This window comes from Chiloscyllium punctatum, chromosome 24 (assembly GCF_047496795.1).
Source record: "Chiloscyllium punctatum isolate Juve2018m chromosome 24, sChiPun1.3, whole genome shotgun sequence".
Lineage (NCBI taxonomy): Eukaryota > Metazoa > Chordata > Chondrichthyes > Orectolobiformes > Hemiscylliidae > Chiloscyllium > Chiloscyllium punctatum.
This window is the reverse complement of record NC_092762.1, coordinates 43,784,746-43,809,097: the sequence shown is the minus strand read 5'-3', so window position 1 is coordinate 43,809,097 and position 24,352 is coordinate 43,784,746. Positions and strand designations below refer to the sequence as shown.

The window sequence follows — 24,352 nt, the reverse complement described above, 5'->3', positions numbered from 1 at the left end:
TTTCCGAACTGTCGCAGTTGCTGCCGTAATCGCGGAACGCGTGGCTTCTGTTTGAATTGATCTCTTTAAGGTCCTCCAAATGCGCGAAATCAGAAATTAGCATAGAATCCCTCGACTGTGGAAACAGGCTGCCGACTCTCCCAAGAGTATCCCCCACACACCTAAACCCCCACCTCGTGACTCCGAACCTGCACATGCCTGAAAACAAGGGGCAATTTAGCATGGCCAAAACACCTGCGCTGCACTCCTTTGGACTGTGGGAGGAAACCGGATCCGTCGGACGAAATCCACGCAGACACGGGGAGAATGTGCAAACTCCACACAGGGAGTCGCCCGAGGCTCGAATGCGCCAAGGGTTCGTGGCGATGGGAGGCAGCAGTGAAATCCTGATTATATTTGCAGGTGCTGAAGCTTCGATTTATGGAGACTGCTCTCATCGATGGTCTGCTTTTGTTTTCAAATCAACTCAGACACGTCCAACGGAACCTTCATGCACATCTTCCTTGGTTTGGAGCTGATGGTGATGTGGCCGTGCGTGTGGGAGTGTCGGTGTCTGCGGCTTTGTGGTGGGGTGGATTGTTTCGAGCAGAGAGTGGATGCTGGGGGTAGGGACGGCGCGTGGTGTTGGAGGGTTGATGATGAGGCCGTCTCATGAGCACCGTTCTTACTTTGGCGGTGCTGTGTTGTAGGCTTGCTGATGGCTTTGACGGTGCCAGAGGTGTGTGTTGAGGAGGGTTGCTACAGTAGAGAGAGGACGGTGCGGCAATGGAGTGGGGGGATGATGAAGAGAGACGGCGGCTTGGAATCGGCCCTGCACAGCCGGGGCTGCCAGTCTTTCCGACTGAATCGCGTGGATTGTGTCAGAATGGCTGCGCGAGAGTGTGAAGCGCGAACGTGTTTTCCAGCTCAGGCAGGGAAAGCCGTAGCCGGGCAGGCGGCCTGCCACCAGCCCGGGTAGCTCAGTCGGTAGAGCATCAGACTTTTAATCTGAGGGTCCAGGGTTCAAGTCCCTGCTCGGGCGGGTCGCTTTTAAATCGCTCTGCCACGGGACAACAGCGAAGGCGCAGGGCAGTGCTAACAAATCAGACTCAATGGCCCTTACATTGTGGCGGTGGAAGCAAGCACAGGGCAGTTTTGCCTGCATTTCCGAACTGTCGCAGTTGCTGCCGTAATCGCGGAACGCGTGGCTTCTGTTTGAATTGATCTCTTTAAGGTCCTCCAAATGCGCGAAATCAGAAATTAGCATAGAATCCCTCGACTGTGGAAACAGGCTGCCGACTCTCCCAAGAGTATCCCCCACACACCTAAACCCCCACCTCGTGACTCCGAACCTGCACATGCCTGAAAACAAGGGGCAATTTAGCATGGCCAAAACACCTGCGCTGCACTCCTTTGGACTGTGGGAGGAAACCGGATCCGTCGGACGAAATCCACGCAGACACGGGGAGAATGTGCAAACTCCACACAGGGAGTCGCCCGAGGCTCGAATGCGCCAAGGGTTCGTGGCGATGGGAGGCAGCAGTGAAATCCTGATTATATTTGCAGGTGCTGAAGCTTCGATTTATGGAGACTGCTCTCATCGATGGTCTGCTTTTGTTTTCAAATCAACTCAGACACGTCCAACGGAACCTTCATGCACATCTTCCTTGGTTTGGAGCTGATGGTGATGTGGCCGTGCGTGTGGGAGTGTCGGTGTCTGCGGCTTTGTGGTGGGGTGGATTGTTTCGAGCAGAGAGTGGATGCTGGGGGTAGGGACGGCGCGTGGTGTTGGAGGGTTGATGATGAGGCCGTCTCATGAGCACCGTTCTTACTTTGGCGGTGCTGTGTTGTAGGCTTGCTGATGGCTTTGACGGTGCCAGAGGTGTGTGTTGAGGAGGGTTGCTACAGTAGAGAGAGGACGGTGCGGCAATGGAGTGGGGGGATGATGAAGAGAGACGGCGGCTTGGAATCGGCCCTGCACAGCCGGGGCTGCCAGTCTTTCCGACTGAATCGCGTGGATTGTGTCAGAATGGCTGCGCGAGAGTGTGAAGCGCGAGCGTGTTTTCCAGCTCAGGCAGGGAAAGCCGTAGCCGGGCAGGCGGCCTGCCACCAGCCCGGGTAGCTCAGTCGGTAGAGCATCAGACTTTTAATCTGAGGGTCCAGGGTTCAAGTCCCTGCTCGGGCGGGTCGCTTTTAAATCGCTCTGCCACGGGACAACAGCGAAGGCGCAGGGCAGTGCTAACAAATCAGACTCAATGGCCCTTACATTGTGGCGGTGGAAGCAAGCACAGGGCAGTTTTGCCTGCATTTCCGAACTGTCGCAGTTGCTGCCGTAATCGCGGAACGCGTGGCTTCTGTTTGAATTGATCTCTTTAAGGTCCTCCAAATGCGCGAAATCAGAAATTAGCATAGAATCCCTCGACTGTGGAAACAGGCTACCGACTCTCCCAAGAGTATCCCCCACACACCTAAACCCCCACCTCGTGACTCCGAACCTGCACATGCCTGAAAACAAGGGGCAATTTAGCATGGCCAAAACACCTGCGCTGCACTCCTTTGGACTGTGGGAGGAAACCGGATCCGTCGGACGAAATCCACGCAGACACGGGGAGAATGTGCAAACTCCACACAGGGAGTCGCCCGAGGCTCGAATGCGCCAAGGGTTCGTGGCGATGGGAGGCAGCAGTGAAATCCTGATTATATTTGCAGGTGCTGAAGCTTCGATTTATGGAGACTGCTCTCATCGATCGTCTGCTTTTGTTTTCAAATCAACTCAGACACGTCCAACGGAACCTTCATGCACATCTTCCTTGGTTTGGAGCTGATGGTGATGTGGCCGTGCGTGTGGGAGTGTCGGTGTCTGCGGCTTTGTGGTGGGGTGGATTGTTTCGAGCAGAGAGTGGATGCTGGGGGTAGGGACGGCGCGTGGTGTTGGAGGGTTGATGATGAGGCCGTCTCATGAGCACCGTTCTTACTTTGGCGGTGCTGTGTTGTAGGCTTGCTGATGGCTTTGACGGTGCCAGAGGTGTGTGTTGAGGAGGGTTGCTACAGTAGAGAGAGGACGGTGCGGCAATGGAGTGGGGGGATGATGAAGAGAGACGGCGGCTTGGAATCGGCCCTGCACAGCCGGGGCTGCCAGTCTTTCCGACTGAATCGCGTGGATTGTGTCAGAATGGCTGCGCGAGAGTGTGAAGCGCGAACGTGTTTTCCAGCTCAGGCAGGGAAAGCCGTAGCCGGGCAGGCGGCCTGCCACCGGCCCGGGTAGCTCAGTCGGTAGAGCATCAGACTTTTAATCTGAGGGTCCAGGGTTCAAGTCCCTGCTCGGGCGGGTCGCTTTTAAATCGCTCTGCCACGGGACAACAGCGAAGGCGCAGGGCAGTGCTAACAAATCAGACTCAATGGCCCTTACATTGTGGCGGTGGAAGCAAGCACAGGGCAGTTTTGCCTGCATTTCCGAACTGTCGCAGTTGCTGCCGTAATCGCGGAACGCGTGGCTTCTGTTTGAATTGATCTCTTTAAGGTCCTCCAAATGCGCGAAATCAGAAATTAGCATAGAATCCCTCGACTGTGGAAACAAGCTACCGACTCTCCCAAGAGTATCCCCCACACACCTAAACCCCCACCTCGTGACTCCGAACCTGCACATGCCTGAAAACAAGGGGCAATTTAGCATGGCCAAAACACCTGCGCTGCACTCCTTTGGACTGTGGGAGGAAACCGGATCCGTCGGACGAAATCCACGCAGACACGGGGAGAATGTGCAAACTCCACACAGGGAGTCGCCCGAGGCTCGAATGCGCCAAGGGTTCGTGGCGATGGGAGGCAGCAGTGAAATCCTGATTATATTTGCAGGTGCTGAAGCTTCGATTTATGGAGACTGCTCTCATCGATGGTCTGCTTTTGTTTTCAAATCAACTCAGACACGTCCAACGGAACCTTCATGCACATCTTCCTTGGTTTGGAGCTGATGGTGATGTGGCCGTGCGTGTGGGAGTGTCGGTGTCTGCGGCTTTGTGGTGGGGTGGATTGTTTCGAGCAGAGAGTGGATGCTGGGGGTAGGGACGGCGCGTGGTGTTGGAGGGTTGATGATGAGGCCGTCTCATGAGCACCGTTCTTACTTTGGCGGTGCTGTGTTGTAGGCTTGCTGATGGCTTTGACGGTGCCAGAGGTGTGTGTTGAGGAGGGTTGCTACAGTAGAGAGAGGACGGTGCGGCAATGGAGTGGGGGGATGATGAAGAGAGACGGCGGCTTGGAATCGGCCCTGCACAGCCGGGGCTGCCAGTCTTTCCGACTGAATCGCGTGGATTGTGTCAGAATGGCTGCGCGAGAGTGTGAAGCGCGAACGTGTTTTCCAGCTCAGGCAGGGAAAGCCGTAGCCGGGCAGGCGGCCTGCCACCAGCCCGGGTAGCTCAGTCGGTAGAGCATCAGACTTTTAATCTGAGGGTCCAGGGTTCAAGTCCCTGCTCGGGCGGGTCGCTTTTAAATCGCTCTGCCACGGGACAACAGCGAAGGCGCAGGGCAGTGCTAACAAATCAGACTCAATGGCCCTTACATTGTGGCGGTGGAAGCAAGCACAGGGCAGTTTTGCCTGCATTTCCGAACTGTCGCAGTTGCTGCCGTAATCGCGGAACGCGTGGCTTCTGTTTGAATTGATCTCTTTAAGGTCCTCCAAATGCGCGAAATCAGAAATTAGCATAGAATCCCTCGACTGTGGAAACAGGCTGCCGACTCTCCCAAGAGTATCCCCCACACACCTAAACCCCCACCTCGTGACTCCGAACCTGCACATGCCTGAAAACAAGGGGCAATTTAGCATGGCCAAAACACCTGCGCTGCACTCCTTTGGACTGTGGGAGGAAACCGGATCCGTCGGACGAAATCCACGCAGACACGGGGAGAATGTGCAAACTCCACACAGGGAGTCGCCCGAGGCTCGAATGCGCCAAGGGTTCGTGGCGATGGGAGGCAGCAGTGAAATCCTGATTATATTTGCAGGTGCTGAAGCTTCGATTTATGGAGACTGCTCTCATCGATCGTCTGCTTTTGTTTTCAAATCAACTCAGACACGTCCAACGGAACCTTCATGCACATCTTCCTTGGTTTGGAGCTGATGGTGATGTGGCCGTGCGTGTGGGAGTGTCGGTGTCTGCGGCTTTGTGGTGGGGTGGATTGTTTCGAGCAGAGAGTGGATGCTGGGGGTAGGGACGGCGCGTGGTGTTGGAGGGTTGATGATGAGGCCGTCTCATGAGCACCGTTCTTACTTTGGCGGTGCTGTGTTGTAGGCTTGCTGATGGCTTTGACGGTGCCAGAGGTGTGTGTTGAGGAGGGTTGCTACAGTAGAGAGAGGACGGTGCGGCAATGGAGTGGGGGGATGATGAAGAGAGACGGCGGCTTGGAATCGGCCCTGCACAGCCGGGGCTGCCAGTCTTTCCGACTGAATCGCGTGGATTGTGTCAGAATGGCTGCGCGAGAGTGTGAAGCGCGAACGTGTTTTCCAGCTCAGGCAGGGAAAGCCGTAGCCGGGCAGGCGGCCTGCCACCAGCCCGGGTAGCTCAGTCGGTAGAGCATCAGACTTTTAATCTGAGGGTCCAGGGTTCAAGTCCCTGCTCGGGCGGGTCGCTTTTAAATCGCTCTGCCACGGGACAACAGCGAAGGCGCAGGGCAGTGCTAACAAATCAGACTCAATGGCCCTTACATTGTGGCGGTGGAAGCAAGCACAGGGCAGTTTTGCCTGCATTTCCGAACTGTCGCAGTTGCTGCCGTAATCGCGGAACGCGTGGCTTCTGTTTGAATTGATCTCTTTAAGGTCCTCCAAATGCGCGAAATCAGAAATTAGCATAGAATCCCTCGACTGTGGAAACAGGCTGCCGACTCTCCCAAGAGTATCCCCCACACACCTAAACCCCCACCTCGTGACTCCGAACCTGCACATGCCTGAAAACAAGGGGCAATTTAGCATGGCCAAAACACCTGCGCTGCACTCCTTTGGACTGTGGGAGGAAACCGGATCCGTCGGACGAAATCCACGCAGACACGGGGAGAATGTGCAAACTCCACACAGGGAGTCGCCCGAGGCTCGAATGCGCCAAGGGTTCGTGGCGATGGGAGGCAGCAGTGAAATCCTGATTATATTTGCAGGTGCTGAAGCTTCGATTTATGGAGACTGCTCTCATCGATGGTCTGCTTTTGTTTTCAAATCAACTCAGACACGTCCAACGGAACCTTCATGCACATCTTCCTTGGTTTGGAGCTGATGGTGATGTGGCCGTGCGTGTGGGAGTGTCGGTGTCTGCGGCTTTGTGGTGGGGTGGATTGTTTCGAGCAGAGAGTGGATGCTGGGGGTAGGGACGGCGCGTGGTGTTGGAGGGTTGATGATGAGGCCGTCTCATGAGCACCGTTCTTACTTTGGCGGTGCTGTGTTGTAGGCTTGCTGATGGCTTTGACGGTGCCAGAGGTGTGTGTTGAGGAGGGTTGCTACAGTAGAGAGAGGACGGTGCGGCAATGGAGTGGGGGGATGATGAAGAGAGACGGCGGCTTGGAATCGGCCCTGCACAGCCGGGGCTGCCAGTCTTTCCGACTGAATCGCGTGGATTGTGTCAGAATGGCTGCGCGAGAGTGTGAAGCGCGAACGTGTTTTCCAGCTCAGGCAGGGAAAGCCGTAGCCGGGCAGGCGGCCTGCCACCAGCCCGGGTAGCTCAGTCGGTAGAGCATCAGACTTTTAATCTGAGGGTCCAGGGTTCAAGTCCCTGCTCGGGCGGGTCGCTTTTAAATCGCTCTGCCACGGGACAACAGCGAAGGCGCAGGGCAGTGCTAACAAATCAGACTCAATGGCCCTTACATTGTGGCGGTGGAAGCAAGCACAGGGCAGTTTTGCCTGCATTTCCGAACTGTCGCAGTTGCTGCCGTAATCGCGGAACGCGTGGCTTCTGTTTGAATTGATCTCTTTAAGGTCCTCCAAATGCGCGAAATCAGAAATTAGCATAGAATCCCTCGACTGTGGAAACAAGCTACCGACTCTCCCAAGAGTATCCCCCACACACCTAAACCCCCACCTCGTGACTCCGAACCTGCACATGCCTGAAAACAAGGGGCAATTTAGCATGGCCAAAACACCTGCGCTGCACTCCTTTGGACTGTGGGAGGAAACCGGATCCGTCGGACGAAATCCACGCAGACACGGGGAGAATGTGCAAACTCCACACAGGGAGTCGCCCGAGGCTCGAATGCGCCAAGGGTTCGTGGCGATGGGAGGCAGCAGTGAAATCCTGATTATATTTGCAGGTGCTGAAGCTTCGATTTATGGAGACTGCTCTCATCGATCGTCTGCTTTTGTTTTCAAATCAACTCAGACACGTCCAACGGAACCTTCATGCACATCTTCCTTGGTTTGGAGCTGATGGTGATGTGGCCGTGCGTGTGGGAGTGTCGGTGTCTGCGGCTTTGTGGTGGGGTGGATTGTTTCGAGCAGAGAGTGGATGCTGGGGGTAGGGACGGCGCGTGGAGTTGGAGGGTTGATGATGAGGCCGTCTCATGAGCACCGTTCTTACTTTGGCGGTGCTGTGTTGTAGGCTTGCTGATGGCTTTGACGGTGCCAGAGGTGTGTGTTGAGGAGGGTTGCTACAGTAGAGAGAGGACGGTGCGGCAATGGAGTGGGGGGATGATGAAGAGAGACGGCGGCTTGGAATCGGCCCTGCACAGCCGGGGCTGCCAGTCTTTCCGACTGAATCGCGTGGATTGTGTCAGAATGGCTGCGCGAGAGTGTGAAGCGCGAGCGTGTTTTCCAGCTCAGGCAGGGAAAGCCGTAGCCGGGCAGGCGGCCTGCCACCAGCCCGGGTAGCTCAGTCGGTAGAGCATCAGACTTTTAATCTGAGGGTCCAGGGTTCAAGTCCCTGCTCGGGCGGGTCGCTTTTAAATCGCTCTGCCACGGGACAACAGCGAAGGCGCAGGGCAGTGCTAACAAATCAGACTCAATGGCCCTTACATTGTGGCGGTGGAAGCAAGCACAGGGCAGTTTTGCCTGCATTTCCGAACTGTCGCAGTTGCTGCCGTAATCGCGGAACGCGTGGCTTCTGTTTGAATTGATCTCTTTAAGGTCCTCCAAATGCGCGAAATCAGAAATTAGCATAGAATCCCTCGACTGTGGAAACAGGCTGCCGACTCTCCCAAGAGTATCCCCCACACACCTAAACCCCCACCTCGTGACTCCGAACCTGCACATGCCTGAAAACAAGGGGCAATTTAGCATGGCCAAAACACCTGCGCTGCACTCCTTTGGACTGTGGGAGGAAACCGGATCCGTCGGACGAAATCCACGCAGACACGGGGAGAATGTGCAAACTCCACACAGGGAGTCGCCCGAGGCTCGAATGCGCCAAGGGTTCGTGGCGATGGGAGGCAGCAGTGAAATCCTGATTATATTTGCAGGTGCTGAAGCTTCGATTTATGGAGACTGCTCTCATCGATGGTCTGCTTTTGTTTTCAAATCAACTCAGACACGTCCAACGGAACCTTCATGCACATCTTCCTTGGTTTGGAGCTGATGGTGATGTGGCCGTGCGTGTGGGAGTGTCGGTGTCTGCGGCTTTGTGGTGGGGTGGATTGTTTCGAGCAGAGAGTGGATGCTGGGGGTAGGGACGGCGCGTGGTGTTGGAGGGTTGATGATGAGGCCGTCTCATGAGCACCGTTCTTACTTTGGCGGTGCTGTGTTGTAGGCTTGCTGATGGCTTTGACGGTGCCAGAGGTGTGTGTTGAGGAGGGTTGCTACAGTAGAGAGAGGACGGTGCGGCAATGGAGTGGGGGGATGATGAAGAGAGACGGCGGCTTGGAATCGGCCCTGCACAGCCGGGGCTGCCAGTCTTTCCGACTGAATCGCGTGGATTGTGTCAGAATGGCTGCGCGAGAGTGTGAAGCGCGAACGTGTTTTCCAGCTCAGGCAGGGAAAGCCGTAGCCGGGCAGGCGGCCTGCCACCAGCCCGGGTAGCTCAGTCGGTAGAGCATCAGACTTTTAATCTGAGGGTCCAGGGTTCAAGTCCCTGCTCGGGCGGGTCGCTTTTAAATCGCTCTGCCACGGGACAACAGCGAAGGCGCAGGGCAGTGCTAACAAATCAGACTCAATGGCCCTTACATTGTGGCGGTGGAAGCAAGCACAGGGCAGTTTTGCCTGCATTTCCGAACTGTCGCAGTTGCTGCCGTAATCGCGGAACGCGTGGCTTCTGTTTGAATTGATCTCTTTAAGGTCCTCCAAATGCGCGAAATCAGAAATTAGCATAGAATCCCTCGACTGTGGAAACAGGCTGCCGACTCTCCCAAGAGTATCCCCCACACACCTAAACCCCCACCTCGTGACTCCGAACCTGCACATGCCTGAAAACAAGGGGCAATTTAGCATGGCCAAAACACCTGCGCTGCACTCCTTTGGACTGTGGGAGGAAACCGGATCCGTCGGACGAAATCCACGCAGACACGGGGAGAATGTGCAAACTCCACACAGGGAGTCGCCCGAGGCTCGAATGCGCCAAGGGTTCGTGGCGATGGGAGGCAGCAGTGAAATCCTGATTATATTTGCAGGTGCTGAAGCTTCGATTTATGGAGACTGCTCTCATCGATGGTCTGCTTTTGTTTTCAAATCAACTCAGACACGTCCAACGGAACCTTCATGCACATCTTCCTTGGTTTGGAGCTGATGGTGATGTGGCCGTGCGTGTGGGAGTGTCGGTGTCTGCGGCTTTGTGGTGGGGTGGATTGTTTCGAGCAGAGAGTGGATGCTGGGGGTAGGGACGGCGCGTGGTGTTGGAGGGTTGATGATGAGGCCGTCTCATGAGCACCGTTCTTACTTTGGCGGTGCTGTGTTGTAGGCTTGCTGATGGCTTTGACGGTGCCAGAGGTGTGTGTTGAGGAGGGTTGCTACAGTAGAGAGAGGACGGTGCGGCAATGGAGTGGGGGGATGATGAAGAGAGACGGCGGCTTGGAATCGGCCCTGCACAGCCGGGGCTGCCAGTCTTTCCGACTGAATCGCGTGGATTGTGTCAGAATGGCTGCGCGAGAGTGTGAAGCGCGAGCGTGTTTTCCAGCTCAGGCAGGGAAAGCCGTAGCCGGGCAGGCGGCCTGCCACCAGCCCGGGTAGCTCAGTCGGTAGAGCATCAGACTTTTAATCTGAGGGTCCAGGGTTCAAGTCCCTGCTCGGGCGGGTCGCTTTTAAATCGCTCTGCCACGGGACAACAGCGAAGGCGCAGGGCAGTGCTAACAAATCAGACTCAATGGCCCTTACATTGTGGCGGTGGAAGCAAGCACAGGGCAGTTTTGCCTGCATTTCCGAACTGTCGCAGTTGCTGCCGTAATCGCGGAACGCGTGGCTTCTGTTTGAATTGATCTCTTTAAGGTCCTCCAAATGCGCGAAATCAGAAATTAGCATAGAATCCCTCGACTGTGGAAACAGGCTACCGACTCTCCCAAGAGTATCCCCCACACACCTAAACCCCCACCTCGTGACTCCGAACCTGCACATGCCTGAAAACAAGGGGCAATTTAGCATGGCCAAAACACCTGCGCTGCACTCCTTTGGACTGTGGGAGGAAACCGGATCCGTCGGACGAAATCCACGCAGACACGGGGAGAATGTGCAAACTCCACCCACACAGGGAGTCGCCCGAGGCTCGAATGCGCCAAGGGTTCGTGGCGATGGGAGGCAGCAGTGAAATCCTGATTATATTTGCAGGTGCTGAAGCTTCGATTTATGGAGACTGCTCTCATCGATCGTCTGCTTTTGTTTTCAAATCAACTCAGACACGTCCAACGGAACCTTCATGCACATCTTCCTTGGTTTGGAGCTGATGGTGATGTGGCCGTGCGTGTGGGAGTGTCGGTGTCTGCGGCTTTGTGGTGGGGTGGATTGTTTCGAGCAGAGAGTGGATGCTGGGGGTAGGGACGGCGCGTGGTGTTGGAGGGTTGATGATGAGGCCGTCTCATGAGCACCGTTCTTACTTTGGCGGTGCTGTGTTGTAGGCTTGCTGATGGCTTTGACGGTGCCAGAGGTGTGTGTTGAGGAGGGTTGCTACAGTAGAGAGAGGACGGTGCGGCAATGGAGTGGGGGGATGATGAAGAGAGACGGCGGCTTGGAATCGGCCCTGCACAGCCGGGGCTGCCAGTCTTTCCGACTGAATCGCGTGGATTGTGTCAGAATGGCTGCGCGAGAGTGTGAAGCGCGAACGTGTTTTCCAGCTCAGGCAGGGAAAGCCGTAGCCGGGCAGGCGGCCTGCCACCGGCCCGGGTAGCTCAGTCGGTAGAGCATCAGACTTTTAATCTGAGGGTCCAGGGTTCAAGTCCCTGCTCGGGCGGGTCGCTTTTAAATCGCTCTGCCACGGGACAACAGCGAAGGCGCAGGGCAGTGCTAACAAATCAGACTCAATGGCCCTTACATTGTGGCGGTGGAAGCAAGCACAGGGCAGTTTTGCCTGCATTTCCGAACTGTCGCAGTTGCTGCCGTAATCGCGGAACGCGTGGCTTCTGTTTGAATTGATCTCTTTAAGGTCCTCCAAATGCGCGAAATCAGAAATTAGCATAGAATCCCTCGACTGTGGAAACAAGCTACCGACTCTCCCAAGAGTATCCCCCACACACCTAAACCCCCACCTCGTGACTCCGAACCTGCACATGCCTGAAAACAAGGGGCAATTTAGCATGGCCAAAACACCTGCGCTGCACTCCTTTGGACTGTGGGAGGAAACCGGATCCGTCGGACGAAATCCACGCAGACACGGGGAGAATGTGCAAACTCCACACAGGGAGTCGCCCGAGGCTCGAATGCGCCAAGGGTTCGTGGCGATGGGAGGCAGCAGTGAAATCCTGATTATATTTGCAGGTGCTGAAGCTTCGATTTATGGAGACTGCTCTCATCGATGGTCTGCTTTTGTTTTCAAATCAACTCAGACACGTCCAACGGAACCTTCATGCACATCTTCCTTGGTTTGGAGCTGATGGTGATGTGGCCGTGCGTGTGGGAGTGTCGGTGTCTGCGGCTTTGTGGTGGGGTGGATTGTTTCGAGCAGAGAGTGGATGCTGGGGGTAGGGACGGCGCGTGGTGTTGGAGGGTTGATGATGAGGCCGTCTCATGAGCACCGTTCTTACTTTGGCGGTGCTGTGTTGTAGGCTTGCTGATGGCTTTGACGGTGCCAGAGGTGTGTGTTGAGGAGGGTTGCTACAGTAGAGAGAGGACGGTGCGGCAATGGAGTGGGGGGATGATGAAGAGAGACGGCGGCTTGGAATCGGCCCTGCACAGCCGGGGCTGCCAGTCTTTCCGACTGAATCGCGTGGATTGTGTCAGAATGGCTGCGCGAGAGTGTGAAGCGCGAACGTGTTTTCCAGCTCAGGCAGGGAAAGCCGTAGCCGGGCAGGCGGCCTGCCACCAGCCCGGGTAGCTCAGTCGGTAGAGCATCAGACTTTTAATCTGAGGGTCCAGGGTTCAAGTCCCTGCTCGGGCGGGTCGCTTTTAAATCGCTCTGCCACGGGACAACAGCGAAGGCGCAGGGCAGTGCTAACAAATCAGACTCAATGGCCCTTACATTGTGGCGGTGGAAGCAAGCACAGGGCAGTTTTGCCTGCATTTCCGAACTGTCGCAGTTGCTGCCGTAATCGCGGAACGCGTGGCTTCTGTTTGAATTGATCTCTTTAAGGTCCTCCAAATGCGCGAAATCAGAAATTAGCATAGAATCCCTCGACTGTGGAAACAGGCTGCCGACTCTCCCAAGAGTATCCCCCACACACCTAAACCCCCACCTCGTGACTCCGAACCTGCACATGCCTGAAAACAAGGGGCAATTTAGCATGGCCAAAACACCTGCGCTGCACTCCTTTGGACTGTGGGAGGAAACCGGATCCGTCGGACGAAATCCACGCAGACACGGGGAGAATGTGCAAACTCCACACAGGGAGTCGCCCGAGGCTCGAATGCGCCAAGGGTTCGTGGCGATGGGAGGCAGCAGTGAAATCCTGATTATATTTGCAGGTGCTGAAGCTTCGATTTATGGAGACTGCTCTCATCGATGGTCTGCTTTTGTTTTCAAATCAACTCAGACACGTCCAACGGAACCTTCATGCACATCTTCCTTGGTTTGGAGCTGATGGTGATGTGGCCGTGCGTGTGGGAGTGTCGGTGTCTGCGGCTTTGTGGTGGGGTGGATTGTTTCGAGCAGAGAGTGGATGCTGGGGGTAGGGACGGCGCGTGGTGTTGGAGGGTTGATGATGAGGCCGTCTCATGAGCACCGTTCTTACTTTGGCGGTGCTGTGTTGTAGGCTTGCTGATGGCTTTGACGGTGCCAGAGGTGTGTGTTGAGGAGGGTTGCTACAGTAGAGAGAGGACGGTGCGGCAATGGAGTGGGGGGATGATGAAGAGAGACGGCGGCTTGGAATCGGCCCTGCACAGCCGGGGCTGCCAGTCTTTCCGACTGAATCGCGTGGATTGTGTCAGAATGGCTGCGCGAGAGTGTGAAGCGCGAGCGTGTTTTCCAGCTCAGGCAGGGAAAGCCGTAGCCGGGCAGGCGGCCTGCCACCAGCCCGGGTAGCTCAGTCGGTAGAGCATCAGACTTTTAATCTGAGGGTCCAGGGTTCAAGTCCCTGCTCGGGCGGGTCGCTTTTAAATCGCTCTGCCACGGGACAACAGCGAAGGCGCAGGGCAGTGCTAACAAATCAGACTCAATGGCCCTTACATTGTGGCGGTGGAAGCAAGCACAGGGCAGTTTTGCCTGCATTTCCGAACTGTCGCAGTTGCTGCCGTAATCGCGGAACGCGTGGCTTCTGTTTGAATTGATCTCTTTAAGGTCCTCCAAATGCGCGAAATCAGAAATTAGCATAGAATCCCTCGACTGTGGAAACAGGCTACCGACTCTCCCAAGAGTATCCCCCACACACCTAAACCCCCACCTCGTGACTCCGAACCTGCACATGCCTGAAAACAAGGGGCAATTTAGCATGGCCAAAACACCTGCGCTGCACTCCTTTGGACTGTGGGAGGAAACCGGATCCGTCGGACGAAATCCACGCAGACACGGGGAGAATGTGCAAACTCCACACAGGGAGTCGCCCGAGGCTCGAATGCGCCAAGGGTTCGTGGCGATGGGAGGCAGCAGTGAAATCCTGATTATATTTGCAGGTGCTGAAGCTTCGATTTATGGAGACTGCTCTCATCGATCGTCTGCTTTTGTTTTCAAATCAACTCAGACACGTCCAACGGAACCTTCATGCACATCTTCCTTGGTTTGGAGCTGATGGTGATGTGGCCGTGCGTGTGGGAGTGTCGGTGTCTGCGGCTTTGTGGTGGGGTGGATTGTTTCGAGCAGAGAGTGGATGCTGGGGGTAGGGACGGCGCGTGGTGTTGGAGGGTTGATGATGAGGCCGTCTCATGAGCACCGTTCTTACTTTGGCGGTGCTGTGTTGTAGGCTTGCTGATGGCTTTGACGGTGCCAGAGGTGTGTGTTGAGGAGGGTTGCTACAGTAGAGAGAGGACGGTGCGGCAATGGAGTGGGGGGATGATGAAGAGAGACGGCGGCTTGGAATCGGCCCTGCACAGCCGGGGCTGCCAGTCTTTCCGACTGAATCGCGTGGATTGTGTCAGAATGGCTGCGCGAGAGTGTGAAGCGCGAACGTGTTTTCCAGCTCAGGCAGGGAAAGCCGTAGCCGGGCAGGCGGCCTGCCACCAGCCCGGGTAGCTCAGTCGGTAGAGCATCAGACTTTTAATCTGAGGGTCCAGGGTTCAAGTCCCTGCTCGGGCGGGTCGCTTTTAAATCGCTCTGCCACGGGACAACAGCGAAGGCGCAGGGCAGTGCTAACAAATCAGACTCAATGGCCCTTACATTGTGGCGGTGGAAGCAAGCACAGGGCAGTTTTGCCTGCATTTCCGAACTGTCGCAGTTGCTGCCGTAATCGCGGAACGCGTGGCTTCTGTTTGAATTGATCTCTTTAAGGTCCTCCAAATGCGCGAAATCAGAAATTAGCATAGAATCCCTCGACTGTGGAAACAGGCTGCCGACTCTCCCAAGAGTATCCCCCACACACCTAAACCCCCACCTCGTGACTCCGAACCTGCACATGCCTGAAAACAAGGGGCAATTTAGCATGGCCAAAACACCTGCGCTGCACTCCTTTGGACTGTGGGAGGAAACCGGATCCGTCGGACGAAATCCACGCAGACACGGGGAGAATGTGCAAACTCCACACAGGGAGTCGCCCGAGGCTCGAATGCGCCAAGGGTTCGTGGCGATGGGAGGCAGCAGTGAAATCCTGATTATATTTGCAGGTGCTGAAGCTTCGATTTATGGAGACTGCTCTCATCGATGGTCTGCTTTTGTTTTCAAATCAACTCAGACACGTCCAACGGAACCTTCATGCACATCTTCCTTGGTTTGGAGCTGATGGTGATGTGGCCGTGCGTGTGGGAGTGTCGGTGTCTGCGGCTTTGTGGTGGGGTGGATTGTTTCGAGCAGAGAGTGGATGCTGGGGGTAGGGACGGCGCGTGGTGTTGGAGGGTTGATGATGAGGCCGTCTCATGAGCACCGTTCTTACTTTGGCGGTGCTGTGTTGTAGGCTTGCTGATGGCTTTGACGGTGCCAGAGGTGTGTGTTGAGGAGGGTTGCTACAGTAGAGAGAGGACGGTGCGGCAATGGAGTGGGGGGATGATGAAGAGAGACGGCGGCTTGGAATCGGCCCTGCACAGCCGGGGCTGCCAGTCTTTCCGACTGAATCGCGTGGATTGTGTCAGAATGGCTGCGCGAGAGTGTGAAGCGCGAGCGTGTTTTCCAGCTCAGGCAGGGAAAGCCGTAGCCGGGCAGGCGGCCTGCCACCAGCCCGGGTAGCTCAGTCGGTAGAGCATCAGACTTTTAATCTGAGGGTCCAGGGTTCAAGTCCCTGCTCGGGCGGGTCGCTTTTAAATCGCTCTGCCACGGGACAACAGCGAAGGCGCAGGGCAGTGCTAACAAATCAGACTCAATGGCCCTTACATTGTGGCGGTGGAAGCAAGCACAGGGCAGTTTTGCCTGCATTTCCGAACTGTCGCAGTTGCTGCCGTAATCGCGGAACGCGTGGCTTCTGTTTGAATTGATCTCTTTAAGGTCCTCCAAATGCGCGAAATCAGAAATTAGCATAGAATCCCTCGACTGTGGAAACAGGCTACCGACTCTCCCAAGAGTATCCCCCACACACCTAAACCCCCACCTCGTGACTCCGAACCTGCACATGCCTGAAAACAAGGGGCAATTTAGCATGGCCAAAACACCTGCGCTGCACTCCTTTGGACTGTGGGAGGAAACCGGATCCGTCGGACGAAATCCACGCAGACACGGGGAGAATGTGCAAACTCCACACAGGGAGTCGCCCGAGGCTCGAATGCGCCAAGGGTTCGTGGCGATGGGAGGCAGCAGTGAAATCCTGATTATATTTGCAGGTGCTGAAGCTTCGATTTATGGAGACTGCTCTCATCGATCGTCTGCTTTTGTTTTCAAATCAACTCAGACACGTCCAACGGAACCTTCATGCACATCTTCCTTGGTTTGGAGCTGATGGTGATGTGGCCGTGCGTGTGGGAGTGTCGGTGTCTGCGGCTTTGTGGTGGGGTGGATTGTTTCGAGCAGAGAGTGGATGCTGGGGGTAGGGACGGCGCGTGGTGTTGGAGGGTTGATGATGAGGCCGTCTCATGAGCACCGTTCTTACTTTGGCGGTGCTGTGTTGTAGGCTTGCTGATGGCTTTGACGGTGCCAGAGGTGTGTGTTGAGGAGGGTTGCTACAGTAGAGAGAGGACGGTGCGGCAATGGAGTGGGGGGATGATGAAGAGAGACGGCGGCTTGGAATCGGCCCTGCACAGCCGGGGCTGCCAGTCTTTCCGACTGAATCGCGTGGATTGTGTCAGAATGGCTGCGCGAGAGTGTGAAGCGCGAACGTGTTTTCCAGCTCAGGCAGGGAAAGCCGTAGCCGGGCAGGGGGCCTGCCACCGGCCCGGGTAGCTCAGTCGGTAGAGCATCAGACTTTTAATCTGAGGGTCCAGGGTTCAAGTCCCTGCTCGGGCGGGTCGCTTTTAAATCGCTCTGCCACGGGACAACAGCGAAGGCGCAGGGCAGTGCTAACAAATCAGACTCAATGGCCCTTACATTGTGGCGGTGGAAGCAAGCACAGGGCAGTTTTGCCTGCATTTCCGAACTGTCGCAGTTGCTGCCGTAATCGCGGAACGCGTGGCTTCTGTTTGAATTGATCTCTTTAAGGTCCTCCAAATGCGCGAAATCAGAAATTAGCATAGAATCCCTCGACTGTGGAAACAAGCTACCGACTCTCCCAAGAGTATCCCCCACACACCTAAACCCCCACCTCGTGACTCCGAACCTGCACATGCCTGAAAACAAGGGGCAATTTAGCATGGCCAAAACACCTGCGCTGCACTCCTTTGGACTGTGGGAGGAAACCGGATCCGTCGGACGAAATCCACGCAGACACGGGGAGAATGTGCAAACTCCACACAGGGAGTCGCCCGAGGCTCGAATGCGCCAAGGGTTCGTGGCGATGGGAGGCAGCAGTGAAATCCTGATTATATTTGCAGGTGCTGAAGCTTCGATTTATGGAGACTGCTCTCATCGATGGTCTGCTTTTGTTTTCAAATCAACTCAGACACGTCCAACGGAACCTTCATGCACATCTTCCTTGGTTTGGAGCTGATGGTGATGTGGCCGTGCGTGTGGGAGTGTCGGTGTCTGCGGCTTTGTGGTGGGGTGGATTGTTTCGAGCAGAGAGTGGATGCTGGGGGTAGGGACGGCGCGTGGTGTTGGAGGGTTGATGATGAGGCCGTCTCATGAGCACCGTTCTTACTTTGGCGGTGCTGTGTTGTAGGCTTGCTGATGGCTTTGACGGTGCCAGAGGTGTGTGTTGAGGAGGGTTGCTACAGTAGAGAGAGGACGGTGCGGCAATGGAGTGGGGGGATGATGAAGAGAGACGGCGGCTTGGAATCGGCCCTGCACAGCCGGGGCTGCCAGTCTTTCCGACTGAATCGCGTGGATTGTGTCAGAATGGCTGCGCGAGAGTGTGAAGCGCGAACGTGTTTTCCAGCTCAGGCAGGGAAAGCCGTAGCCGGGCAGGCGGCCTGCCACCAGCCCGGGTAGCTCAGTCGGTAGAGCATCAGACTTTTAATCTGAGGGTCCAGGGTTCAAGTCCCTGCTCGGGCGGGTCGCTTTTAAATCGCTCTGCCACGGGACAACAGCGAAGGCGCAGGGCAGTGCTAACAAATCAGACTCAATGGCCCTTACATTGTGGCGGTGGAAGCAAGCACAGGGCAGTTTTGCCTGCATTTCCGAACTGTCGCAGTTGCTGCCGTAATCGCGGAACGCGTGGCTTCTGTTTGAATTGATCTCTTTAAGGTCCTCCAAATGCGCGAAATCAGAAATTAGCATAGAATCCCTCGACTGTGGAAACAGGCTACCGACTCTCGCAAGAGTATCCCCCACACACCTAAACCCCCACCTCGTGACTCCGAACCTGCACATGCCTGAAAACAAGGGGCAATTTAGCATGGCCAAAACACCTGCGCTGCACTCCTTTGGACTGTGGGAGGAAACCGGATCCGTCGGACGAAATCCACGCAGACACGGGGAGAATGTGCAAACTCCACACAGGGAGTCGCCCGAGGCTCGAATGCGCCAAGGGTTCGTGGCGATGGGAGGCAGCAGTGAAATCCTGATTATATTTGCAGGTGCTGAAGCTTCGATTTATGGAGACTGCTCTCATCGATGGTCTGCTTTTGTTTTCAAATCAACTCAGACACGTCCAACGGAACCTTCATGCACATCTTCCTTGGTTTGGAGCTGATGGTGATGTGGCCGTGCGTGTGGGAGTGTCGGTGTCTGCGGCTTTGTGGTGGGGTGGATTGTTTCGAGCAGAGAGTGGATGCTGGGGGTAGGGACGGCGCGTGGTGTTGGAGGGTTGATGATGAGGCCGTCTCATGAGCACCGTTCTTACTTTGGCGGTGCTGTGTTGTAGGCTTGCTGATGGCTTTGACGGTGCCAGAGGTGTGTGTTGAGGAGGGTTGCTACAGTAGAGAGAGGACGGTGCGGCAATGGAGTGGGGGGATGATGAAGAGAGACGGCGGCTTGGAATCGGCCCTGCACAGCCGGGGCTGCCAGTCTTTCCGACTGAATCGCGTGGATTGTGTCAGAATGGCTGCGCGAGAGTGTGAAGCGCGAACGTGTTTTCCAGCTCAGGCAGGGAAAGCCGTAGCCGGGCAGGCGGCCTGCCACCAGCCCGGGTAGCTCAGTCGGTAGAGCATCAGACTTTTAATCTGAGGGTCCAGGGTTCAAGTCCCTGCTCGGGCGGGTCGCTTTTAAATCGCTCTGCCACGGGACAACAGCGAAGGCGCAGGGCAGTGCTAACAAATCAGACTCAATGGCCCTTACATTGTGGCGGTGGAAGCAAGCACAGGGCAGTTTTGCCTGCATTTCCGAACTGTCGCAGTTGCTGCCGTAATCGCGGAACGCGTGGCTTCTGTTTGAATTGATCTCTTTAAGGTCCTCCAAATGCGCGAAATCAGAAATTAGCATAGAATCCCTCGACTGTGGAAACAGGCTACCGACTCTCGCAAGAGTATCCCCCACACACCTAAACCCCCACCTCGTGACTCCGAACCTGCACATGCCTGAAAACAAGGGGCAATTTAGCATGGCCAAAACACCTGCGCTGCACTCCTTTGGACTGTGGGAGGAAACCGGATCCGTCGGACGAAATCCACGCAGACACGGGGAGAATGTGCAAACTCCACACAGGGAGTCGCCCGAGGCTCGAATGCGCCAAGGGTTCGTGGCGATGGGAGGCAGCAGTGAAATCCTGATTATATTTGCAGGTGCTGAAGCTTCGATTTATGGAGACTGCTCTCATCGATGGTCTGCTTTTGTTTTCAAATCAACTCAGACACGTCCAACGGAACCTTCATGCACATCTTCCTTGGTTTGGAGCTGATGGTGATGTGGCCGTGCGTGTGGGAGTGTCGGTGTCTGCGGCTTTGTGGTGGGGTGGATTGTTTCGAGCAGAGAGTGGATGCTGGGGGTAGGGACGGCGCGTGGTGTTGGAGGGTTGATGATGAGGCCGTCTCATGAGCACCGTTCTTACTTTGGCGGTGCTGTGTTGTAGGCTTGCTGATGGCTTTGACGGTGCCAGAGGTGTGTGTTGAGGAGGGTTGCTACAGTAGAGAGAGGACGGTGCGGCAATGGAGTGGGGGGATGATGAAGAGAGACGGCGGCTTGGAATGGGCCCTGCACAGCCGGGGCTGCCAGTCTTTCCGACTGAATCGCGTGGATTGTGTCAGAATGGCTGCGCGAGAGTGTGAAGCGCGAACGTGTTTTCCAGCTCAGGCAGGGAAAGCCGTAGCCGGGCAGGCGGCCTGCCACCAGCCCGGGTAGCTCAGTCGGTAGAGCATCAGACTTTTAATCTGAGGGTCCAGGGTTCAAGTCCCTGCTCGGGCGGGTCGCTTTTAAATCGCTCTGCCACGGGACAACAGCGAAGGCGCAGGGCAGTGCTAACAAATCAGACTCAATGGCCCTTACAATGTGGCGGTGGAAGCAAGCACAGGGCAGTTTTGCCTGCATTTCCGAACTGTCGCAGTTGCTGCCGTAATCGCGGAACGCGTGGCTTCTGTTTGAATTGATCTCTTTAAGGTCCTCCAAATGCGCGAAATCAGAAATTAGCATAGAATCCCTCGACTGTGGAAACAGGCTACCGACTCTCCCAAGAGTATCCCCCACACACCTAAACCCCCACCTCGTGACTCCGAACCTGCACATGCCTGAAAACAAGGGGCAATTTAGCATGGCCAAAACACCTGCGCTGCACTCCTTTGGACTGTGGGAGGAAACCGGATCCGTCGGACGAAATCCACGCAGACACGGGGAGAATGTGCAAACTCCACACAGGGAGTCGCCCGAGGCTCGAATGCGCCAAGGGTTCGTGGCGATGGGAGGCAGCAGTGAAATCCTGATTATATTTGCAGGTGCTGAAGCTTCGATTTATGGAGACTGCTCTCATCGATGGTCTGCTTTTGTTTTCAAATCAACTCAGACACGTCCAACGGAACCTTCATGCACATCTTCCTTGGTTTGGAGCTGATGGTGATGTGGCCGTGCGTGTGGGAGTGTCGGTGTCTGCGGCTTTGTGGTGGGGTGGATTGTTTCGAGCAGAGAGTGGATGCTGGGGGTAGGGACGGCGCGTGGTGTTGGAGGGTTGATGATGAGGCCGTCTCATGAGCACCGTTCTTACTTTGGCGGTGCTGTGTTGTAGGCTTGCTGATGGCTTTGACGGTGCCAGAGGTGTGTGTTGAGGAGGGTTGCTACAGTAGAGAGAGGACGGTGCGGCAATGGAGTGGGGGGATGATGAAGAGAGACGGCGGCTTGGAATCGGCCCTGCACAGCCGGGGCTGCCAGTCTTTCCGACTGAATCGCGTGGATTGTGTCAGAATGGCTGCGCGAGAGTGTGAAGCGCGAACGTGTTTTCCAGCTCAGGCAGGGAAAGCCGTAGCCGGGCAGGCGGCCTGCCACCAGCCCGGGTAGCTCAGTCGGTAGAGCATCAGACTTTTAATCTGAGGGTCCAGGGTTCAAGTCCCTGCTCGGGCGGGTCGCTTTTAAATCGCTCTGCCACGGGACAACAGCGAAGGCGCAGGGCAGTGCTAACAAATCAGACTCAATGGCCCTTACATTGTGGCGGTGGAAGCAAGCACAGGGCAGTTTTGCCTGCATTTCCGAACTGTCGCAGTTGCTGCCGTAATCGCGGAACGCGTGGCTTCTGTTTGAATTGATCTCTTTAAGGTCCTCCAAATGCGCGAAATCAGAAATTAGCATAGAATCCCTCGACTGTGGAAACAGGCTACCGACTCTCGCAAGAGTATCCCCCACACACCTAAACCCCCACCTCGTGACTCCGAACCTGCACATGCCTGAAAACAAGGGGCAATTTAGCATGGCCAAAACACCTGCGCTGCACTCCTTTGGACTGTGGGAGGAAACCGGATCCGTCGGACGAAATCCACGCAGACACGGGGAGAATGTGCAAACTCCACACAGGGAGTCGCCCGAGGCTCGAATGCGCCAAGGGTTCGTGGCGATGGGAGGCAGCAGTGAAATCCTGATTATATTTGCAGGTGCTGAAGCTTCGATTTATGGAGACTGCTCTCATCGATCGTCTGCTTTTGTTTTCAAATCAACTCAGACACGTCCAACGGAACCTTCATGCACATCTTCCTTGGTTTGGAGCTGATGGTGATGTGGCCGTGCGTGTGGGAGTGTCGGTGTCTGCGGCTTTGTGGTGGGGTGGATTGTTTCGAGCAGAGAGTGGATGCTGGGGGTAGGGACGGCGCGTGGTGTTGGAGGGTTGATGATGAGGCCGTCTCATGAGCACCGTTCTTACTTTGGCGGTGCTGTGTTGTAGGCTTGCTGATGGCTTTGACGGTGCCAGAGGTGTGTGTTGAGGAGGGTTGCTACAGTAGAGAGAGGACGGTGCGGCAATGGAGTGGGGGGATGATGAAGAGAGACGGCGGCTTGGAATCGGCCCTGCACAGCCGGGGCTGCCAGTCTTTCCGACTGAATCGCGTGGATTGTGTCAGAATGGCTGCGCGAGAGTGTGAAGCGCGAACGTGTTTTCCAGCTCAGGCAGGGAAAGCCGTAGCCGGGCAGGCAGCCTGCCACCAGCCCGGGTAGCTCAGTCGGTAGAGCATCAGACTTTTAATCTGAGGGTCCAGGGTTCAAGTCCCTGCTCGGGCGGGTCGCTTTTAAATCGCTCTGCCACGGGACAACAGCGAAGGCGCAGGGCAGTGCTAACAAATCAGACTCAATGGCCCTTACATTGTGGCGGTGGAAGCAAGCACAGGGCAGTTTTGCCTGCATTTCCGAACTGTCGCAGTTGCTGCCGTAATCGCGGAACGCGTGGCTTCTGTTTGAATTGATCTCTTTAAGGTCCTCCAAATGCGCGAAATCAGAAATTAGCATAGAATCCCTCGACTGTGGAAACAGGCTACCGACTCTCCCAAGAGTATCCCCCACACACCTAAACCCCCACCTCGTGACTCCGAACCTGCACATGCCTGAAAACAAGGGGCAATTTAGCATGGCCAAAACACCTGCGCTGCACTCCTTTGGACTGTGGGAGGAAACCGGATCCGTCGGACGAAATCCACGCAGACACGGGGAGAATGTGCAAACTCCACACAGGGAGTCGCCCGAGGCTCGAATGCGCCAAGGGTTCGTGGCGATGGGAGGCAGCAGTGAAATCCTGATTATATTTGCAGGTGCTGAAGCTTCGATTTATGGAGACTGCTCTCATCGATGGTCTGCTTTTGTTTTCAAATCAACTCAGACACGTCCAACGGAACCTTCATGCACATCTTCCTTGGTTTGGAGCTGATGGTGATGTGGCCGTGCGTGTGGGAGTGTCGGTGTCTGCGGCTTTGTGGTGGGGTGGATTGTTTCGAGCAGAGAGTGGATGCTGGGGGTAGGGACGGCGCGTGGTGTTGGAGGGTTGATGATGAGGCCGTCTCATGAGCACCGTTCTTACTTTGGCGGTGCTGTGTTGTAGGCTTGCTGATGGCTTTGACGGTGCCAGAGGTGTGTGTTGAGGAGGGTTGCTACAGTAGAGAGAGGACGGTGCGGCAATGGAGTGGGGGGATGATGAAGAGAGACGGCGGCTTGGAATCGGCCCTGCACAGCCGGGGCTGCCAGTCTTTCCGACTGAATCGCGTGGATTGTGTCAGAATGGCTGCGCGAGAGTGTGAAGCGCGAACGTGTTTTCCAGCTCAGGCAGGGAAAGCCGTAGCCGGGCAGGCGGCCTGACACCAGCCCGGGTAGCTCAGTCGGTAGAGCATCAGACTTTTAATCTGAGGGTCCAGGGTTCAAGTCCCTGCTCGGGCGGGTCGCTTTTAAATCGCTCTGCCACGGGACAACAGCGAAGGCGCAGGGCAGTGCTAACAAATCAGACTCAATGGCCCTTACATTGTGGCGGTGGAAGCAAGCACAGGGCAGTTTTGCCTGCATTTCCGAACTGTCGCAGTTGCTGCCGTAATCGCGGAACGCGTGGCTTCTGTTTGAATTGATCTCTTTAAGGTCCTCCAAATGCGCGAAATCAGAAATTAGCATAGAATCCCTCGACTGTGGAAACAGGCTACCGACTCTCCCAAGAGTATCCCCCACACACCTAAACCCCCACCTCGTGACTCCGAACCTGCACATGCCTGAAAACAAGGGGCAATTTAGCATGGCCAAAACACCTGCGCTGCACTCCTTTGGACTGTGGGAGGAAACCGGATCCGTCGGACGAAATCCACGCAGACACGGGGAGAATGTGCAAACTCCACACAGGGAGTCGCCCGAGGCTCGAA

The 24,352-nt window shown here is 55.7% G+C and overlaps 21 non-coding genes across 21 annotated transcripts; all 21 read left to right on the top strand.

Annotated features, from left to right (window-relative positions):
• The first annotated feature begins 948 nt into the window (after positions 1-948).
• Positions 949-1,021, top strand: trnak-uuu (transfer RNA lysine (anticodon UUU)). The gene has a single exon. It is a non-coding gene; the product is annotated as a tRNA-Lys (tRNA).
• A 1,070-nt stretch (positions 1,022-2,091) lies between these two features.
• trnak-uuu (transfer RNA lysine (anticodon UUU)) lies at positions 2,092-2,164 on the top strand. Its single transcript has one exon. It is a non-coding gene; the product is annotated as a tRNA-Lys (tRNA).
• A 1,070-nt stretch (positions 2,165-3,234) lies between these two features.
• Positions 3,235-3,307, top strand: trnak-uuu (transfer RNA lysine (anticodon UUU)). Its single transcript has one exon. It is a non-coding gene; the product is annotated as a tRNA-Lys (tRNA).
• Positions 3,308-4,377: 1,070 nt separating this feature from the next.
• Positions 4,378-4,450, top strand: trnak-uuu (transfer RNA lysine (anticodon UUU)). Its single transcript has one exon. It is a non-coding gene; the product is annotated as a tRNA-Lys (tRNA).
• Positions 4,451-5,520: 1,070 nt separating this feature from the next.
• trnak-uuu (transfer RNA lysine (anticodon UUU)) lies at positions 5,521-5,593 on the top strand. The gene has a single exon. It is a non-coding gene; the product is annotated as a tRNA-Lys (tRNA).
• A 1,070-nt stretch (positions 5,594-6,663) lies between these two features.
• trnak-uuu (transfer RNA lysine (anticodon UUU)) lies at positions 6,664-6,736 on the top strand. The gene has a single exon. It is a non-coding gene; the product is annotated as a tRNA-Lys (tRNA).
• A 1,070-nt stretch (positions 6,737-7,806) lies between these two features.
• Positions 7,807-7,879, top strand: trnak-uuu (transfer RNA lysine (anticodon UUU)). The gene has a single exon. It is a non-coding gene; the product is annotated as a tRNA-Lys (tRNA).
• A 1,070-nt stretch (positions 7,880-8,949) lies between these two features.
• Positions 8,950-9,022, top strand: trnak-uuu (transfer RNA lysine (anticodon UUU)). Its single transcript has one exon. It is a non-coding gene; the product is annotated as a tRNA-Lys (tRNA).
• A 1,070-nt stretch (positions 9,023-10,092) lies between these two features.
• trnak-uuu (transfer RNA lysine (anticodon UUU)) lies at positions 10,093-10,165 on the top strand. Its single transcript has one exon. It is a non-coding gene; the product is annotated as a tRNA-Lys (tRNA).
• Positions 10,166-11,239: 1,074 nt separating this feature from the next.
• Positions 11,240-11,312, top strand: trnak-uuu (transfer RNA lysine (anticodon UUU)). Its single transcript has one exon. It is a non-coding gene; the product is annotated as a tRNA-Lys (tRNA).
• Positions 11,313-12,382: 1,070 nt separating this feature from the next.
• Positions 12,383-12,455, top strand: trnak-uuu (transfer RNA lysine (anticodon UUU)). The gene has a single exon. It is a non-coding gene; the product is annotated as a tRNA-Lys (tRNA).
• Positions 12,456-13,525: 1,070 nt separating this feature from the next.
• trnak-uuu (transfer RNA lysine (anticodon UUU)) lies at positions 13,526-13,598 on the top strand. Its single transcript has one exon. It is a non-coding gene; the product is annotated as a tRNA-Lys (tRNA).
• A 1,070-nt stretch (positions 13,599-14,668) lies between these two features.
• On the top strand, positions 14,669-14,741 carry trnak-uuu (transfer RNA lysine (anticodon UUU)). The gene has a single exon. It is a non-coding gene; the product is annotated as a tRNA-Lys (tRNA).
• A 1,070-nt stretch (positions 14,742-15,811) lies between these two features.
• Positions 15,812-15,884, top strand: trnak-uuu (transfer RNA lysine (anticodon UUU)). Its single transcript has one exon. It is a non-coding gene; the product is annotated as a tRNA-Lys (tRNA).
• A 1,070-nt stretch (positions 15,885-16,954) lies between these two features.
• Positions 16,955-17,027, top strand: trnak-uuu (transfer RNA lysine (anticodon UUU)). Its single transcript has one exon. It is a non-coding gene; the product is annotated as a tRNA-Lys (tRNA).
• A 1,070-nt stretch (positions 17,028-18,097) lies between these two features.
• On the top strand, positions 18,098-18,170 carry trnak-uuu (transfer RNA lysine (anticodon UUU)). The gene has a single exon. It is a non-coding gene; the product is annotated as a tRNA-Lys (tRNA).
• Positions 18,171-19,240: 1,070 nt separating this feature from the next.
• trnak-uuu (transfer RNA lysine (anticodon UUU)) lies at positions 19,241-19,313 on the top strand. The gene has a single exon. It is a non-coding gene; the product is annotated as a tRNA-Lys (tRNA).
• Positions 19,314-20,383: 1,070 nt separating this feature from the next.
• On the top strand, positions 20,384-20,456 carry trnak-uuu (transfer RNA lysine (anticodon UUU)). The gene has a single exon. It is a non-coding gene; the product is annotated as a tRNA-Lys (tRNA).
• Positions 20,457-21,526: 1,070 nt separating this feature from the next.
• On the top strand, positions 21,527-21,599 carry trnak-uuu (transfer RNA lysine (anticodon UUU)). The gene has a single exon. It is a non-coding gene; the product is annotated as a tRNA-Lys (tRNA).
• Positions 21,600-22,669: 1,070 nt separating this feature from the next.
• trnak-uuu (transfer RNA lysine (anticodon UUU)) lies at positions 22,670-22,742 on the top strand. Its single transcript has one exon. It is a non-coding gene; the product is annotated as a tRNA-Lys (tRNA).
• Positions 22,743-23,812: 1,070 nt separating this feature from the next.
• On the top strand, positions 23,813-23,885 carry trnak-uuu (transfer RNA lysine (anticodon UUU)). The gene has a single exon. It is a non-coding gene; the product is annotated as a tRNA-Lys (tRNA).
• The last annotated feature ends 467 nt before the right edge of the window (positions 23,886-24,352 follow it).